This window comes from Stylophora pistillata, chromosome 12 (assembly GCF_964205215.1).
Source record: "Stylophora pistillata chromosome 12, jaStyPist1.2, whole genome shotgun sequence".
Lineage (NCBI taxonomy): Eukaryota > Metazoa > Cnidaria > Anthozoa > Scleractinia > Pocilloporidae > Stylophora > Stylophora pistillata.
The window spans coordinates 14,705,153-14,722,500 of NC_142530.1; the positions used below are offsets into that span (position 1 = coordinate 14,705,153).

A 17,348-nucleotide genomic window follows, 5' to 3' on the forward strand; every position below is an offset into this window, starting at 1 on the left:
CTCATGACCGAGAGCCAAAACATTTTCCCGTCGGACCCGACCAAACTCAGTCAAGAAGCATTTATGATGGCATCACAAAGAGTTGCAAATTTCAACCTAAATATGACGCGATAGACGGGTACACGCAGTCACACAAGCACACACACACACACACACACACACACACACACACACACACACACACACACACAATTCTACGATTAAAAATTTTTTCTTCACGCCTGTTCTAACGGGTTACATGATCATCAAACGTATCGCCTGGAGAGATTTATCGAAAAAGAGCATCGTACTCCCTCAACTTATTCACAGATATATTTCAAAATTAACAAACCCACTGTTTAGTAATGTTTTGATGTTTCATTCGCTGCAAATTACCTAGTTTTTAGGCATAAGATAATCAAACATTTGAATTGAATTCAGGTTGAAAAAAATAGAGTGAGGATCACACTTTCCACCCGATAAACCTCTATCGGTGGAGGGAGCAGTATGTTATCTTGAACAAGTATTCCACGAGCGCGCGCGCGTCGGATATGAGGTATTTCCAACAAGCTCGAGTGGAGTAATTGTTTTATTAAAAAAAAAAAACGCTCCAAGATATTAGACAAATCTTCTCGACTTTATTTTATAAGAAGAAACCAGATGTTAAAACGTACAGATATTAGATTATGGTATATTGGCTCATATACCATAATGGCTGAGCAAATAAAAAGTCTTCAATTGCATTATCCAATGACCCAGTTTTTAATAATTGTTTTATTAAAAACGTTAAATTAAATTATTAAATTTTATTAAATTTTTAGCTCCCTTTTAATTTTAAGCTGACACGTACGCTTACCATATTTGTAGATTATGGTATATTGGCTGATATACCATAATGGCAAAGCCAATAAAAAGTCTTGAATTGCATTATCCAATGATCTAGTTTTTAATAATAACACTTATCCGCTGGATAGCGATTTATCCTTTGTATAGAACTATCTGCCCCTTTGGCAATTGGGCCCGGGTGCGTAAAATCACATATTTTTGAGATGTGCGTTCCTGAGTGAGTCACCTCAGTTAATTCACGGGCTAAAAAAAAAACAAACAGAATAAAGCAAACGAAATCAAATATAGCATTTGATTAATAAATAAGTAAAACTGATAAATTTACATCGTGTTTGTTTGTTTTTCTTCTTTGATTATTTAGGCAATTTCAATTAAAAAAAAGCTAAAGGATTTTTGCAGTTGATTTAGCTTTCAATCCGAACACGAAAAACGAGTGAAAATAAATTTCCCTCTTGCTAACCTTTCAGATGGGCTCTTGATCGGAAATCAGCCCTAAAGCTTTCAGTTATTTGGCTGTTCTGTTTTCTCCTCGTGTTTTATATTCAACCATTTACTGTCTACTTTCTGCCATTGGTTTAGATGGACCTTTCATTTTCAGGTAATGCTCTTTAATCTTAGCTAGGACTTTTCTGTAATCAGGTATATGTCTTTTGGTGCGGAGCAGTACTGTAGATAGCTTGAATTAATGCATGATTGGGATTTCATACAAGGTGACTAAAAGGCAACTGTTCAAAACTTTTTTCATATCTTGAAAATCTCACACCATAGCCTGCTGCATGAATAACCACCGCTTTTGACGATACACACGTGGGAGTGAGTACTTTGCGCCTCAGCCTGTTAGTATCTTGATAATGTTTCTTGTAAATGTCGCAAAAAAAAACAAAAACAAAAACAAACGTGCAAACAAATAATAGGGTATTCTATCCTATTTTTTTCAACACCCTTAAATTAATAACGAAAAACTTCACATAGAAAGTTGAAGAACTTCTTAATAATTGCCGCGCTTAATTTTTAATACAATTTTGCTTGATCGAACTTCCCCACGGCAATCGAAAACAAAGGATGCCACTTTCTTTTCAAAATAATATTGTTTTTCCTGATGGAGAGATGCCAAAATAGAGTAAACTCGTGCATTTTTTATGAAAGTGGTCGACATTAACCGAAGTACTTATCCACTGAACAATCCAGAATACAGTTGAACTGAAAGCGCAAGAGTGTAAATGAAGTACACAAAACAGACGCCGTCAAGGAGTGACTGCTTTCAGCGGTTTAAAATATAAAATGATCGAAATCAGTGACACCGGAGCTATTCGCTGAAAGTTTAATCGACAGGAAAGTAAGTGTGTGCTTTTACAGAAATGTTTTAGGGAAAGGCTTTTTCACAAAGAGCTTTATCAGTGGTTTTTTCTATCCGTTAACTGAAAGTAACAATGACACAAAAATATTTCACGGCGCTGCTCACATAAGGATTGTTAAGGTGGCTCGCACCAGTTTCCTCGCGATGGGAACAGGTCGCTCTTGCGTGACGCGCGCGAGAGAAACGTGCGAAAGAAGCGCGAGATCAAAAGATGAAAATTCAAAACAAAGATGGCGGCGCGTGGAATTTTTTCTACTTTTGTGAGAAGTTCACCTAAGAGCTTGTATTTGATGTGTTGAGCGGCCACTATGAATGCAGGAGATAGAAACTAAGATAACGAAGACGATTTTCGGAGAAGTAAAGGTTGCTTCACTTCACATTTAAAAGAAATATTCAACCGATATGAAATCTTGCGACGGCGAAAAAAGAATAACTCAAGTGAAGGATAATCTACCTGAAGTGGAAGAAGACTTTGAAACTTCAAGGAAAATAATATGATATAGCCAGAAGTCATGTGTAGGATTTCTAAGATGAGCTCGGGAGGCTGTCTTTGACGGTTGTTTAATGATTTTCTTAGCAGTAAACGTCTGTAAACATCAGATCGTAGGTGCTCGCGCGAGCACACGCAACTGTCAGCGGTAGCTAAAACAGTTCATGAGCAAATGTCGATCTTATAGAATCCAGATTTCTAAAACGCGCGTGGAATTTGCTAGACTCACGAAGGCTATTGCATGAAAAAAAGTCCGGTGACCCCTTCTTTTTATTGTTCCAATATGATAATAACGTCGAAAGGAATCATCAGAAAAAAAACTAGAAAATTCTACGGAAGGAAATTTGTGAGGTGTGAAAATTGTCCTTTTTGTAGATTTTCTGAAATTCCGCTCCGTAGAATTTTTTAAAAATCTTTGTGCATTTTCCTTTTCAAGTGCCAAAAGCAATCACTGAAAAAAATCAGGGGGTCACCGGGTTAGTTTTCGAATTATTTAAGCCACAAGCTAAAAAATGCGACTGAATAAGCCTATGAAAGCGTTGCCATGGAAACTGCTAGTGACGAAATGACACTTATTTTTGGATAACCAATGATTATGTAATTCAACCCCGTAAAAGTGTTCAACTGGCCTTGGTCAGTCTTTCTGTTGTATTCTTTCAAAGTTACAAACCATCAAAAAGATGAAAACCGGTACGAGCCACCCTAAAGGAAAAATGCTTATGTCGTGAGAAAAATTGGTACTAAAGATGGCGAGGAAGCGTTCTTGCAGGCGTTTTTAGTTTTTAATCAAGAACAAAATATTAAATGATTTGACAGCGACGAGTTTTTTATCGCCTGTGGTGCGTTTCATATTTGATTGTCGACAACGTTGCAAGGAGGTTTGAGATTAATTTGCTTCATATCCATCCAATATCATCTTCTCTGCTGGAATGAGATTAAAACTAGCTCCTTCATCTCCACTTGAAAAGCATTGGAGGATTCTTGTTATCTCAAGGGGCACACTTTAATAACTGCCTACTGTTATTGCGATTTGATTACTTTCCTTTTGTTTCGAAATGTTCAATTTCCTCTGTTGAAATCCGTTAAATCCATTTCATACCTGTTCCTTTCTGTTTTGTTAGTGCTTCTAGTATTTTCTTGTTTCCACCCTATATTGCTGATAATTTCATTAGTCTGTCAATATGAAAGTAGTTTTTTTATGATGACAAACGACTGAATAGTCTCGTGATGTCAGTGACTTCCTACGACTGAAAATGTCGTGTACTACCCGGTCAAATGAAGTTTTTCTCATGTTAGAAGCGGTAGGACGCCCTGCAAAATACACAAATACCTTTCATTTCACTTCATTTGTTTTTCTATGCCATCTAGTTGCAGCACACCGCCGATTGCCTTTTGCAGGTAAAAAGCATACTTATATCGATGCAGCAGCTGAGCTATTTCAAACATATATTACAACATTTTTTTTTAATTGTACGACGTACGTTAAAAAGTCATCATATACATCAAAATATCACTCATCATGTTGACATAATTTTTGTAAGAATGCTTCCAGCTTGTTTTTAAATTAGTTGAAATTAAAACAAAAATTGACTTTTAATAGATTATAGCAAAACATTCAAAGTTCAAACACGTAATCCCTATTCGCTTAGAACACGCTAGCTGTTACTGCACTTGGACTAGACCACTGCACATTATTTGAAATGATTCAGAAACTTTGACCAACTTCGCAGAAGAAACATTTCATGTGGATGGAAAGAGCAGGTTTTCATGAAATTGTTTTTTATCATGCAATGTAATGAAATTGAACAGGAATGTGAGGTTGGCTGTTCTCCGTTCGATGTCGTTCGGAACCTCTCCTTCGATGATTGCACCTAAATTGCATATGAGATACTAAGAAAACAGAACTTTAAAGTAAATGATCTTTATTTGCACATTCATGTTTTAGTTGAGAGTGATATTCCCATACAATCTGCAGACAAGCTATATCATTCATACGTACCTTAGTCACATCGTTGTTGGTTATTTTTGTTGGATTTCTAAAGTTCCACCTCAGTGGTGGGGCCGCCTGTGGCTTTTCATGTGACAAGAGTATTTTTATATCCCTCCTGCCTTCGCTGATATTCCACTCGGATTGTGGAGTCCAGTTTCTTCTCCTCCCAAAAAAGCCATCTAAAATCCCATTCGACTGCTGATAGTGCTGGGTATTCACCCAATGGGAGCTTTCTGATTGTCCCTCGCTAAGTCTTGAATTGAAGCTTAGAACAGAGTAAAACAAGTTAGCTTTCAACTATAGGAACATTTTAACTTATGGAAAAGCCCTTTGTTTTTGAAGGATAGAAGCTTCAAAGGATGTTAGTATGATGAAACACTTTGTATTAATCCTTTACGCCTTAATGCGCCCCTACACGACTGTGCCAAGTAGCAATCGGAAGGTAAGACTGTATTTTGACAATCCTTGATCACCTAAGGCAGATGAAAAGTTTAAAGTTGAACTAAAAGTAAACAACGTTTTAATACAAGGACAGCCAATCCTCCGATTTCAACTGAACTCCTTGAGCTCCGTGAACTAACTAACGGCGGAGTAACATTTCGAATAAAGCAACTCAGTTTGATGCTGTCGTTCAGTTCCAGTGTTGTTTAGTGAAAGGTGCACTAACAAAGCTATAACAAAAAGTAAAAGATACAAAATGGAGGGCTGAATTAAAATTCAACTCTTTACATGTAACCCCTGAGGGTGAATAGCATCTTGTTTCTCACTAATGCAGCACTGCTGAATCAAACTTAAGGAAATGCAAGCTTGAGAACAATTCCTGATTTTTAACCAAATCTTTGTCAGCGCCATAGAAATTACAAATCCACGAGAAATTAGACTGTCTGCTATTCTTTTAGACCCTACTCAAGTAGACCTATTTCGAGGACCGGTGGTTTTTCCCCCCTTTTTTCCCTTTTTTTGTTACAGTGAATGTCGATTCGTTTACAGAGTTAAAACGTCCTGACACCCGCCATAGACATTCAATTCAATAAATCTGCTCATCACGACTGACTATGAAATCTTCTTTCTAGGATACACGAGCCAAAGGGAAAGGAAATATCATAGCTGTTGACCAAGCTTCTGGATTGCTCCCGATATGATGGCCGACTTCGACCAAATTACGGCGGTAAGATCCCAAGGTCTAACTGGCCAGTTGTTATATATCGCCGGAGGGGGTGGGGGAGTAAGATGAACACATGGTTTTCAGTTTTTTAATGGGAACCGCGGGGGGTCAATCACCGCCAAAAGATTTAAAGAGTGAACTATAGAAAATTGACCGTTGCCAGTGAGGTGGTGAGGGGGGGGGGGGGGGGGTCATAACAGTATTACAGAGCTATACGAGAGGATCAGGTACTAAGTTCTGATTGCAATTGAACGTCAATTGCCCAAGCTTAATGAGCCGAACTCGTGATTGACTTTAGGGTCAACTTTGTTCTTCGTGTTTTCGGCTCATTAGTGCTCTGGATTGTCTACTTCATATCGAGCCGCTGATATTTTGAAGAGGTCATTCAATAAAAATGGAGAGTTACAACGATGGGCTAAAAAGAAAAAAAATTAAAGACAATCCATAGAACAGCATCTTTAATCATCTCTTACCTATTTATCTTCATTAGCATCCTATCGGGTTCTCAAAATGAGCGACCTAATATATTTTTTTACTTATCTTCAAGAAGTTATGAAAAAATATGCTGATATTTGTGTCTCAGCAGAAGGTCCAGTTGAAGTCTCGGTAGGGTTTTGGATTTTGCTCATTGAAAGAATTGATGTAGTCAACATGGTACGTAATTACATTGGAAAGAAGTTTTTAGTTTGATAGATAAACAGAAGCCTTTATTAGGTGCAAAAATATGCACGGGTTTTCGTCCGCGAATATTATCTGTTCCGAGATACGAACAGTTTTCCAAGAGTGAAGCTCAAGGAGAACTGTGAGCTTCGAGGAACAGATAATGTCTAATTAACAATTATTCCACGAGCGCGCGTTGGATATGAGATGATAGATAGCCAACGAGGCGCTAAGCGCCGAGTTGGCTATAATCATCTCATATCCAACAAGCGCGAGTGGAATAATTGTTTTATTAAAAACGTTAAATTAAATTATTAAATTTTATTAAATTTTTAGCTCCCTTTTAATTTTAAGCTGCCACGTACGCTCACCATATTTGTAGATTATGGTATATTGGCTGATATACCATAATGGCTAAGCCAATAAAAAGTCTTGAATTGCATTATCCAATGATCTAGTTTTTAATAAGGACAAATATACGAGCATATTTTTGGGCAAAACAGAGGCTATTGTTTTGATAATCCTTCAAACATTTTGCAACGTGCGTGAAGAAATGTTAACGAACAGCCTATTGTTTGTTGCGTGGGATGTGTTCTTTTGACTGTTCACTGGTATGACTTTATGAACAAAGAAACAATTCCCTTCTCCTGTAACAACCATAAAACACTCTCTCAACTTAGATTAAATTTTAAAGGAAGACTAATCGGAGTGGAAGTAAGGTTTGAAAATTAAGGATTTGCACGTGGGTGATATCCTCAGGTATCGCCCAGTATTGGGTGGAATATTTGGTCATGTAATGCGTCTAAACCAATAGCGAATGAGCATTTAATATACCATCGCCAAAGGTATTTTCTAGCATTCCATTAGCAAATCCACTTACTAAATGAACCAGGCAGCAATTAACAAGGAAAAAAACATGAAATATTTTCATTCATAAAAGAGTATTAGGCCACTGCTGGGCAGCGGTCTACTTTCCCAACCTCACCCTATGGGGTTGGCTTACATCTTTTACTGACTCCACAGACTAAAGGCGTTAAATCCACTTACACGTATCGATGCTAATAGAAAATAAGGTCGCTAATTATAGCTGGCATGGGGATATCTATGGTGGGTGATTCCCGCAAATATTCAAGTCTAAATTTCCTGTTTGAATTTAATGCTGTCTCAAATTTTATGCTGCGTCAAATTTAATGCTGTCTCAAATTTAATGCTGCATCAAATTTAATGCTTCACCAAATCTTATGCTGACAAGCTACAGAGAGGCATTTTGTCTGCGCATGCGCGAGTAGAATAACTTTGTCGCGTTCGGCACCATTTGGAGAGTTTTGGACGCGTTTCTGCGAGGTTTCAACTAGACGATCGCCACCTTTTTGTAATATTTTTTGAAGATGGATGAAGGAGTATGACAAGTTCACCAAATTTCTAACTCTGTGGATACTCGTGGTGTTTGGTGGCTCTTTAGTTGAGGATATTTTAATTATCAAAGTACGAACAAAATGCGAAAAAAGCCCGAAAACTTGAAGTTTGAGATTTGATTTACTGAAGATAAAAATATACACATGAGACAACAAACCTTGAAGGTTAGTCTTAAGATGTTGATGTTTTATTTTTGTGAATCACAAAGTTGTATGTGGAGACGATCGTGAGATGTTTGATCCGAGGAATGATGGAAATTTAGATTTTGATCTTATTTTACTTCCACTTCGAGGTAAAATTGCGTTAAGTTTGGGGTGGCCCCCAAGCATCAAATCACTTTAAATAACATCGTCTTTTTGTTCTCTTTACAGTCATATATGACATAAGGCTTTAGAAAATGTTCCAGCTTCAGGATTAAGTTGCTCTTACTACAACCCTCGGCGAATTATTTTTCGGGAGGTTTTGGTGGATTTTCCAAGTCATGATCCAAAACCGTCTTTAACCTTTTTTCTCTCCTAGTCTGTTGTACATGGTAGGTAGGCACGTGTCTCAACAATTGTTATAGTCTTACCTCAATCAACTCCGGTTTTGGCTTATTTTTTTACTGTGTTTTTGTGGTAATTTTTATTATTGCCTTTTCGAGCTTCATGTGCTAACTAGAGGAAAAACTTTGGTAAAACTTATTTATCACTTGGCCCCCAAGTCCCTCACTATAGTCAGTTAATTGTTTATTTATCTAGCTTTCGGTCTAACTAGTCCATTAACCTCAAAAAAATGCGTGGGCTTTGTCTCATGAGTAAAACTGGTGCCGTTTTCTTCATGTTGATGTGTTATTCGAAACGAATGGCGTCAGCTGTATTCTGTCCTGTTCATTTTAGTAGAATGCGTTGCCTTGCGAAGTGAATGTTGAGTCGAAGTGCACTCTGAATTTCAAACCAGTTGAGTTATATTTCACTTTGCTGTATGTGTCATGATCATGAAATTCTTATTTCTTAAGATTGATGATATGAATTAACTGTTATGTTCTCTTCTGTTTGAGGTAGTGTGAAGTGACCCAATAATTGGTAGTATAGCCAGAAGTGGATGGCTGTGACATTTACTGTGGCAAGCTGTTATTCAAGAATTTGTCATTATTCTCAGAAGCTTACCACTGGTTTAAATTATTAGTCTTTTTTTCTCTGTATACAACTTGCCTAGACTAATATGCTATATGGGAGTTATGTCTACTTTATTTGTAAAACTGGTAAAATTACCAATAAAGTTTTCAGAAGTTTTGTCCAGATTTCATTGAAAATGAATGAGAGGAGTGATCAGTCATATTCCTTAAGAGCATTTAAGCTTCCAGGATGAGAACTTCCTCACTGATACTATCAGCTGTACAGGTTCACATCAAACTGTCAGATAACTATCGTAATTTAATAGGTTGAAAAGTGAGGTTGCAAAAGGTGTATCTGATGTTTTTGGGTAGTAAGAAGGATGGATGAGGTCAAATATAATTTTTATTAGGAAAATAATTGATTCATTTAACTATTATTATTACAACACAAAACTCAAAATGTTATTTGATTTTATTCACATTAGGCAACAAGGTGGTCTTTCTTTTTTTGTACACACCTCTCCAGTTATGGTGCAATTCTCATCTGTTGAGGGTTAGGGGTAGTTTGATCAAATCAAAGTGATCAGATTTTGGTAAAATTTTTTATGTCATAAACCTTATGTGATGATATTTTTGAGACTGATGATTGAAAAGAACTCTCTTTTCTCTGATAAAATCCATAATCATTCTGCCATTTCCCCCAAGCTATGACAAACATATCTCTAGTGCCAACACTATCTTTCATTGTCATCCATACCTTTAGGGAACTGAAGTACTAATGACAGAATCTGCATTCAACTTTTCAATGCTTTGGACAAACAGAGCCTCTAGTAGTGCAGGGTATTCTTTCATAGCAGTTCGGAATCCAAGCGAGTTCAAACCCTCCGCCAACTGGTCAAGTATAATCTTAGGATGACCAATCACATCATGTATGATGAAACCCTGAATAACTCTCATTTTGTCGTCATTCTAGGAATTGGAAGAAAGCCACAAAGTCGTGAATTAATGATAACATGCGGTAAATGGTTTGAACCCGGGGGTAACATGTGAAGGTATAGTCTGATCGTCCGGGTGAGTGTAGTCCTGAGAAGGACTGTTGTCGGTGGCAGTGACTGACGTTTCGACAACCTGTGCGGAAGTCATCATCAGAGTCAAGTGAATGATTGTTGTCAGTAGAATGTTTTTATTCCAGTTCGTGTGAAATGATCGGTTGGTTTTGCCGTGATGTTATTGGCTGTAAGACTCAAGTGACGTAAGTCAGTCGTGATTGGTCTGTTTCGGTCTGTCGGTAAAGTTAGGTTGTTCTTTTTCGGTCGTTTGTGATGTTTATGTCGTGAATGAGTCGTTTGCAGCGGATAAATGATTGCCACAGAAGACTCAAACGCCACAGAAACAAACTACGACAACTACACGACCAACTGAAACAACTGATACCAACTGACTTACTTGACACCGTTACGACAATTGCCGACAAACGAGCCAACAAGACGAATGAACGCGCCCGCACTGGACATCAACAAAAATTGACACGACTGCTACGAGACAAAGAAGAGAGACGAAGCAAACCGGACGACAACTGGGTAAGTAACATTTCTTCTCGTTCCTTAGACAAGACTGAAACTCGGGTACTATCATACGGACTAAAACACTCAGTAACACCTAAACGCATACCGACTGAGGCTATTGTATCTAGTGTTGAGGCGGCCCTGTCTCGGCAACGAGAACTATCTGAGCCGACCAAGGATAACATCAGAAGCAGAATTGCCTCCACTATACAATCAACGTCACTACATGACAGCAACTTGACTAAAGACGAACAACAGGCACTGAAACGACTGAGAAACGACGAGAACATAGTCATCCTACCAGCCGACAAAGGACGAGTTACTGTTGTTATGGACAAAACTGACTATCACGACAAAATGGACGCACTAGTTAACGATAAACGAACCTACGAAGAACTCAAACGTGACCCAACTCCTGCCCTTCAACGTAAACTCAACAGTAAACTACTGACACTCAAGAAAACGAACGCCTTTGACACCCAACGGTACTATCGACTGAGGTGCTCGGTACCACAGCCACCGAAACTCTACGGTTTGCCGAAACTACACAAACCTGGTTTCCCGATGCGACCTATTGTTTCTTTCTGTGGCTCTCCCACATACCAACTATCCAAGTACCTGACGACAATACTACAACCGCTAACCGACAAATCCAGACATAAACTACAATCCACTGAAGACTTCATTAACGCTACCAAGACTGTTCAGATACCTGACGACTACAAACTAGTGTCATTTGATGTGAAATCACTGTTCACAAGTATTCCACTTCAATTAGCATTACAATGCACTGAGACTGCAATCCGACAATCTACTGACCCCCTACCGCTACCGACAGACGACATCATGGACTTGCTAAACATTTGCCTAACGTCTACTTACTTTCAGTACAACGGTAAACACTACAAACAGTTACACGGCACTGCCATGGGGTCTCCAGTTTCTGTTGTTATAGCAGAAATTGTGATGCAGAACATCGAGGAACGCGCCCTTTCGACTTGCCGACAAACGATACCGCTTTGGTTACGTTACGTTGACGACACATTCACCGCCGTTCGACACGACGAAATTGACGCATTCCACAACCACCTTAACGAACAAAACACTGACATACAGTTTACCAGAGAAGTCGAAGAAAATGGCAAACTTCCTTTTCTAGACTGCCTGGTAAGCCACAACGACAACTCATTACGAACGACAGTTTACAGGAAACCGACACACACCGACAGATTACTAGACGAGTCATCCTACAACCCTACATCACACAAAGCCACAACTATCAGAACTCTAACACGACGCGCACAACTAGTATGTGACTCGACAGACAGCTTATCCGACGAGAACAAATACCTTCACCGTGTTTTTACGAAGAACAACTACAACAACGACTTCATCCGACGAAACATTCACCGACCCACTACCACTACCGAAACAAACGACACCGCAACCCCCACGACTACAGCAACCATACCGTACATAAAAGGCATGTCTGAAAACATCTCGCGCATCTTACTACCCTTCAATATCCGCGTCGCCCACAAACCCATCACCACACTACGTCAGTTACTAACCAACGTTAAAGACAAAGACGAACCGAGGAACAGACAGGGAACGATTTATAAGATCAATTGTTCCGACTGCCAAGCCTCCTACATCGGTGAGACTGGCAGAAACCTCACAACAAGACTGACTGAACACAGACGGGCGACGAGGAAAGGTGATGTCAGCAATCACATTGCTGAACACCATCGACTTACCAACCACAACATTGACTGGGACTCTGCGCAATGCCTAACCTACAGCACTGACTATTTTCAACGACTGACTCTGGAAAGCTGGTTTACTAACTTAGAACAGACTCCCCTAAACAGATGTCAACAACTACCCGCCCCATACAAACGACTCATTCACGACATAAACATCACAAACGACCGAAAAAGAACAACCTAACTTTACCGACAGACCGAAACAGACCAATCACGACTGACTTACGTCACTTGAGTCTTACAGCCAATAACATCACGGCAAAACCAACCGATCATTTCACACGAACTGGAATAAAAACATTCTACTGACAACAATCATTCACTTGACTCTGATGATGACTTCCGCACAGGTTGTCGAAACGTCAGTCACTGCCACCGACAACAGTCCTTCTCAGGACTACACTCACCCGGACGATCAGACTATACCTTCACTAATGATAACATCTTAAGAGTATCATATTACTTCTCACAGTAAGCAATAATGCTGGTCAAACAACTCAGACTTACTGTTAATGCAACAGCAAGGCCACATTCCGACAGCATATTTGAGCATTCTGCTTTGTCAAGACTTGCCACATCTTCAGCTTGTGCAACCTAGTTTTGATCAAAAAATGAAATTAGGTGTGAATAGTGTTTGATCAATTTTACCTCAAATTTCCTTCTATTAATAAAAATAGTAAGCATGTATTATTACTTTCTCATTGGTACAATATGGTTAATTATATTCCATCAAATATTTTTGTGTGATTGCTCTAACCATATCACATTACTGAAAATGCTCCAGCTAAAACTGGGGTTTATTTGTAATGAGTGATATTCCCCAGTTTTTAAAACTGTGTGTGTTTCAAAAACTATTTGAAGGATTTATAATAACCATAATACGCTCCTTTGCATGCAAAAATATGCTTGGATATTTGTCCTTGCCTTGGACATCTGTTTCTCAAAGCTCACAGTTTTCCCTGAGCTTGCTATACTCTCAGAAAACTGTTCGCTTCTTGGAGCAAATAATGTCCACATACAAATATCCGAGCACATCTTCCTGCAAAATAGAGGCTGTTTTTTATATATTGCTATATCAGTAATATTTTATTGACACATTAGTATTGCAGAAGTTCTGCATATGGAACTAACAAATGGGCAGATGATAGTTGGTCCACTGTATCTCACTTTTTACTACTAGATGATTTCTTATCTGTGTTATTGCACATTGCACTCCTAGCTTGATTAGAAGACATTTGAAAAGTGGGTCACAGTGAAAGTAGTCCAATGATTTAACCAAAATCTATCTCTTCAGTCAGTTAATTTACTGATGCATGCCAGTAAATGTACCTTGTCAATGAAATGCTTAAATGGCTCTGAGCAATCTCCGTAAATCATCTTGGCCCTTGCTGCATCAATATTGCCTGTAGCAATGTAACAGTACACTGATGGACTGAACACAGGGAAGCCTGGGCACCTTGTATGTTACTGCCGTTATGCGTGATGTCACGCACTCATTAGCTAGATCCCGAGAGGCGCTGCAAGTTAAGAGAATACATGTGCTCGATCGAAGTGTGGAATCGTTTCAACGCCCGTTTAACGTCATCGTTTATATTATAAGGACACAAACGTAAGTTTTTTTTGGTTTCGTTTCTTGTTTGTCTAGCCTTTTTCCGTATTTATAGTTGTAATTTCCCTTGTTTCCTTTTAGTTTTCGAAACCGTACAACGTTCGTTCAAGATTGTAAAGTCCATTTCATAATTACAAGTGCGCGTGTTCAAGTTTGTGTTGTCGTACCGTTTTATGCGTGCACATTGTAAAATAGTGTGAACGATCATGGGCCAAAATACCGCATTAGTCCAGAAGCTACAATGTCAGCACTGTACACAGGAAACTTATATTTTCCACCCTGGAAGAACATCTCACAAATAACCTGGAACAACTTTGTGAAAAATTCCCTTGTAACACCACCTGTGTCCACTGCTGGCTGCCCCTTAAACTGGCTTAGCTTCTTCTTAGCATCAAATGCAGGACTTTTATAATAAGTCAGTGCATCATTCAGAATGTCTTCATCTTCAATTGTTACTTTCACTTTCTCTTGACTCATATTCTTCCCAAGCTCCTTTAACAATGACTGTAGGGAATCTATCTTGCTTCCTGAAGGGGAAAAAGTAGGTTGCAAGAGGCTGTCATCATCACTGCTAACATCATCATTGTGAGCTTCAGTTACAGTACTGGAAAGAGAAAGAGCTGCTGTACAAACATTTCCATTAAACCTGAGGGCTTGCATTAGGTCATCGCTACTTTTCTCTGGAAACACCTCCTTCAGTTGCTCCACGTTTTCCCGTTGTGGTGGTCGTCTGGATGGACCAAGCAGTGAAATGTCTTGAGGACTGAAGTGACTGGCTAAGGATTCTGCATCATTGTCCTCGCTGTTCACAAGTACTTCATCTAAGATAACAAGAAAAATCTCAAATTACATCTACTAGCATGTTCTTTGCTATTTGAAACAGCAGTTGAAGAGCCAGTCTGACTTAGTGAATAATTATTTTTGCTATTATTAATCCAAAATTGCTGTAATTTCCAAATTAATTCAGTTAAGTGCCACAGTGCATACAATCAAATACATTTTTTTATACTTCTTACTAGAAAGAAGAGCACATAAATGATATGTGCAAGTAGGACTAATAATTATGTTCATTTAGCTAGTATGATATTATGCTTGTTGGACTAGTAAGTTGAAATATCATTTTATTAATGTGCTAACCACAGAATCAGCATTGTTTACACTCACCTGTACCAGTTGATGTTAATGATGAGTTGGGACAACAGCTCCTCTGGTGGGCTTTGAACTCATTGGAAGGAATGACTTTGGAGCAGTGTAGACAATTCACAAAAAATAACCCATCTGACTTAAATAATAAAATTAGTTGCTTCATAAATTGCACTTTGTTGCTTTAATTAAAGTCTACAATGTAGTCCAAAAATTTGCATGGTATCAAAACTGAAAAGAGACTTTAAAAAATACACTGAGAAAAACTTCCACAGTCATTTCATCCTTGATTTCCACAGTCATCCCTTCTTCTTTTTCTTGGCTGAAAAAAAGGGTAGTTATATATAAAAAAAATTAAATTCATTTTTTTCTTACCTCCTTACCTTACCGCAAGGGTGGCCCCTCTTTCAAATCATACACTACTCACTGATAATTTGATGGAGGAAAATATACAAAAAAAATATCCCCCCAAAAATGATTGCTAGTGCAGTTATATCATTGTTCTGTTTGTTTCTTTGTTAGGAAGTAAAATACTTCTGAGATTTCATGCAATCCAAACGAAATATTCAACTAAATCAAAAAGCCATCGAAATCGAGGGTGAAAATTATTCAACGGATCCCTGTTTGATCCAAGTTTCTTCAGTTACAACCAACGAGAAAGTTTTCCAAAGCGAAATAAAAATCACTTAACGCTAAAGCTTTTTGGCTTGGAACTGCAATCACTGACATGTGTCTTTACTTCCATAAGGTAAAAATCCTTGTTACAATGTGGGACCACACTCATCCTGTGTAAAAGAATTTAAGTAACAAAGAGTTATCTTTATTTTCAAGACACTTGCTAATCCATTGGGTGTTTTAATAGGGACTTTAAGATGCAGGCTCTACTCCGGCGACCGGAAGTCTACACTGTCCGACTGCGCATGTCTAAGGCGGGAATTCACGCCGTACTCTTGCCATCTGCTACGGTATAATCATTTCTTTCCCGTAGTGGTGAGTACGTCAGAATTTGCCGTAATATTTTGTTTGCAGTTTTGATTATTTGAATTTTTTCCATGTGATTAAATTAATTGCGTTTCTTTACGAGTTGATGAATCGTGGATAAACGCAATTTGGTCCAAATTTACTTGTAGAAAAAAGATGTCAAAACCAGGGACAGCTTCAGGTTCCGCCGCCAACACTGCCAAGCGGCAATCGTAATTATTTCTATATCGTTTTCGTTTGTTTTATTCTTTTTGACTCAGTCGAGCTCTTCGGTTTGCTTTATGGTCTGGCTCTAAGCTGGTGGATACTGTTACGTGTAACAAATTGCTAGAATGTTTATTTATTACTGTTAATTTGATTTTTACAACAGGCCAATGGAGTGGACAACAGCGCACGACGTGTTGCTGTGCAGAGAAAATTTGGTAGAGGAGTTTTATAAGTTCAAGAAAGGGAGTAATGACAGAGGAAGAATTTGGACGCAAATTTCCGAGAACCTAAAAAGTTTAACTGCAGTCAAATTCAAAGTCAATCAAAGAGCGGTAAGAGAGTGATTTGACTTGCTACTCGGAAGATTTCGGCAGCAAAGTAGAGAAGAAGAAAATGCAATTGGTATATTTCCTGAACCAACATAGCTCGACGCACTGTCGGAAGAGAGAAATTAGCACAATCAACGAGAGAATCCTGTAACAGAAGGAGTGGCGAAACAGATCGCAAAAAAAGCCGAGGAGACGCGTTTTTAAGCCTTGGAAAGAGTTGGTGAAACAAAAAGAAGGGCTAATGAGGACTGTGAAAGAAAAGCGAAAAGGCAACGAAGAAGCGGAGCTGATGTTGCCAAATTTCTACGCGAAAAATCAGAAGAGGAGCTTAAGATCCGCGAAGGGGAGCTCGCTTTGAAAGCAATAGAAGTTGAAAACGAAAAAGAGAAGAAAGCACATATGTTTAAAACCCAGGAGGTCATGATTACAAACATGGCAAAACAACGAGATCAGATGCAAACACTTCAAATGGCTTTTTTGCAGCAACAGCAACAACAAACACAGGCCATGATGGTGTTGTTAGAAAGACTTGCGAAAAAATAGTAACTTAGTTCCCTGACAGAGATTAACAATGGATTGATTTACTCTTGTAAATTTATTGCAGCTTCAAGTTACTGATTTTGTTTCTTTAGTGTCATTTCGAATTTTATATTTTTCAAGTAGGAGTGAATAATGCACCATTCAAGATATATCTTAAATTACTAAATTATTTCGCAAGTACCGCTATGTGGGTTTTTTTTTAAATCTAA

General features: G+C 38.4%; 1 long non-coding RNA gene and 2 pseudogenes across 3 annotated transcripts in view; 2 read left to right on the plus strand and 1 right to left on the minus strand.

The window, feature by feature from the left end:
- The first annotated feature begins 2,000 nt into the window (after positions 1 to 2,000).
- On the plus strand, positions 2,001 to 9,185 carry LOC148718926 (uncharacterized). Of its 2 annotated transcripts, none has more exons than XR_015993917.1 (4): positions 2,001 to 2,161; positions 5,005 to 5,104; positions 5,736 to 5,830; positions 6,414 to 9,185. It is a non-coding gene; the product is annotated as an uncharacterized LOC148718926 (long non-coding RNA). The 2 variants fall into 2 exon arrangements; XR_015993916.1 differs by lacking the exon at positions 2,001 to 2,161 and adding an exon at positions 4,296 to 4,433.
- Positions 9,186 to 9,497: 312 nt separating this feature from the next.
- Positions 9,498 to 17,348, minus strand: part of LOC148718927 (uncharacterized) — an 11,496-nt pseudogene continuing 3,645 nt past the window's right edge.
- Positions 15,739 to 17,348, plus strand: part of LOC148718928 (uncharacterized) — a 2,218-nt pseudogene continuing 608 nt past the window's right edge. The window contains exons 1-2 of the transcript XR_015993915.1: positions 15,739 to 16,275; positions 16,434 to 17,348. The exon at positions 16,434 to 17,348 is cut by the window's right edge and continues 608 nt beyond it. The product of XR_015993915.1 is annotated as an uncharacterized LOC148718928 (transcript). The remainder of the gene's footprint in view (positions 16,276 to 16,433) is intronic.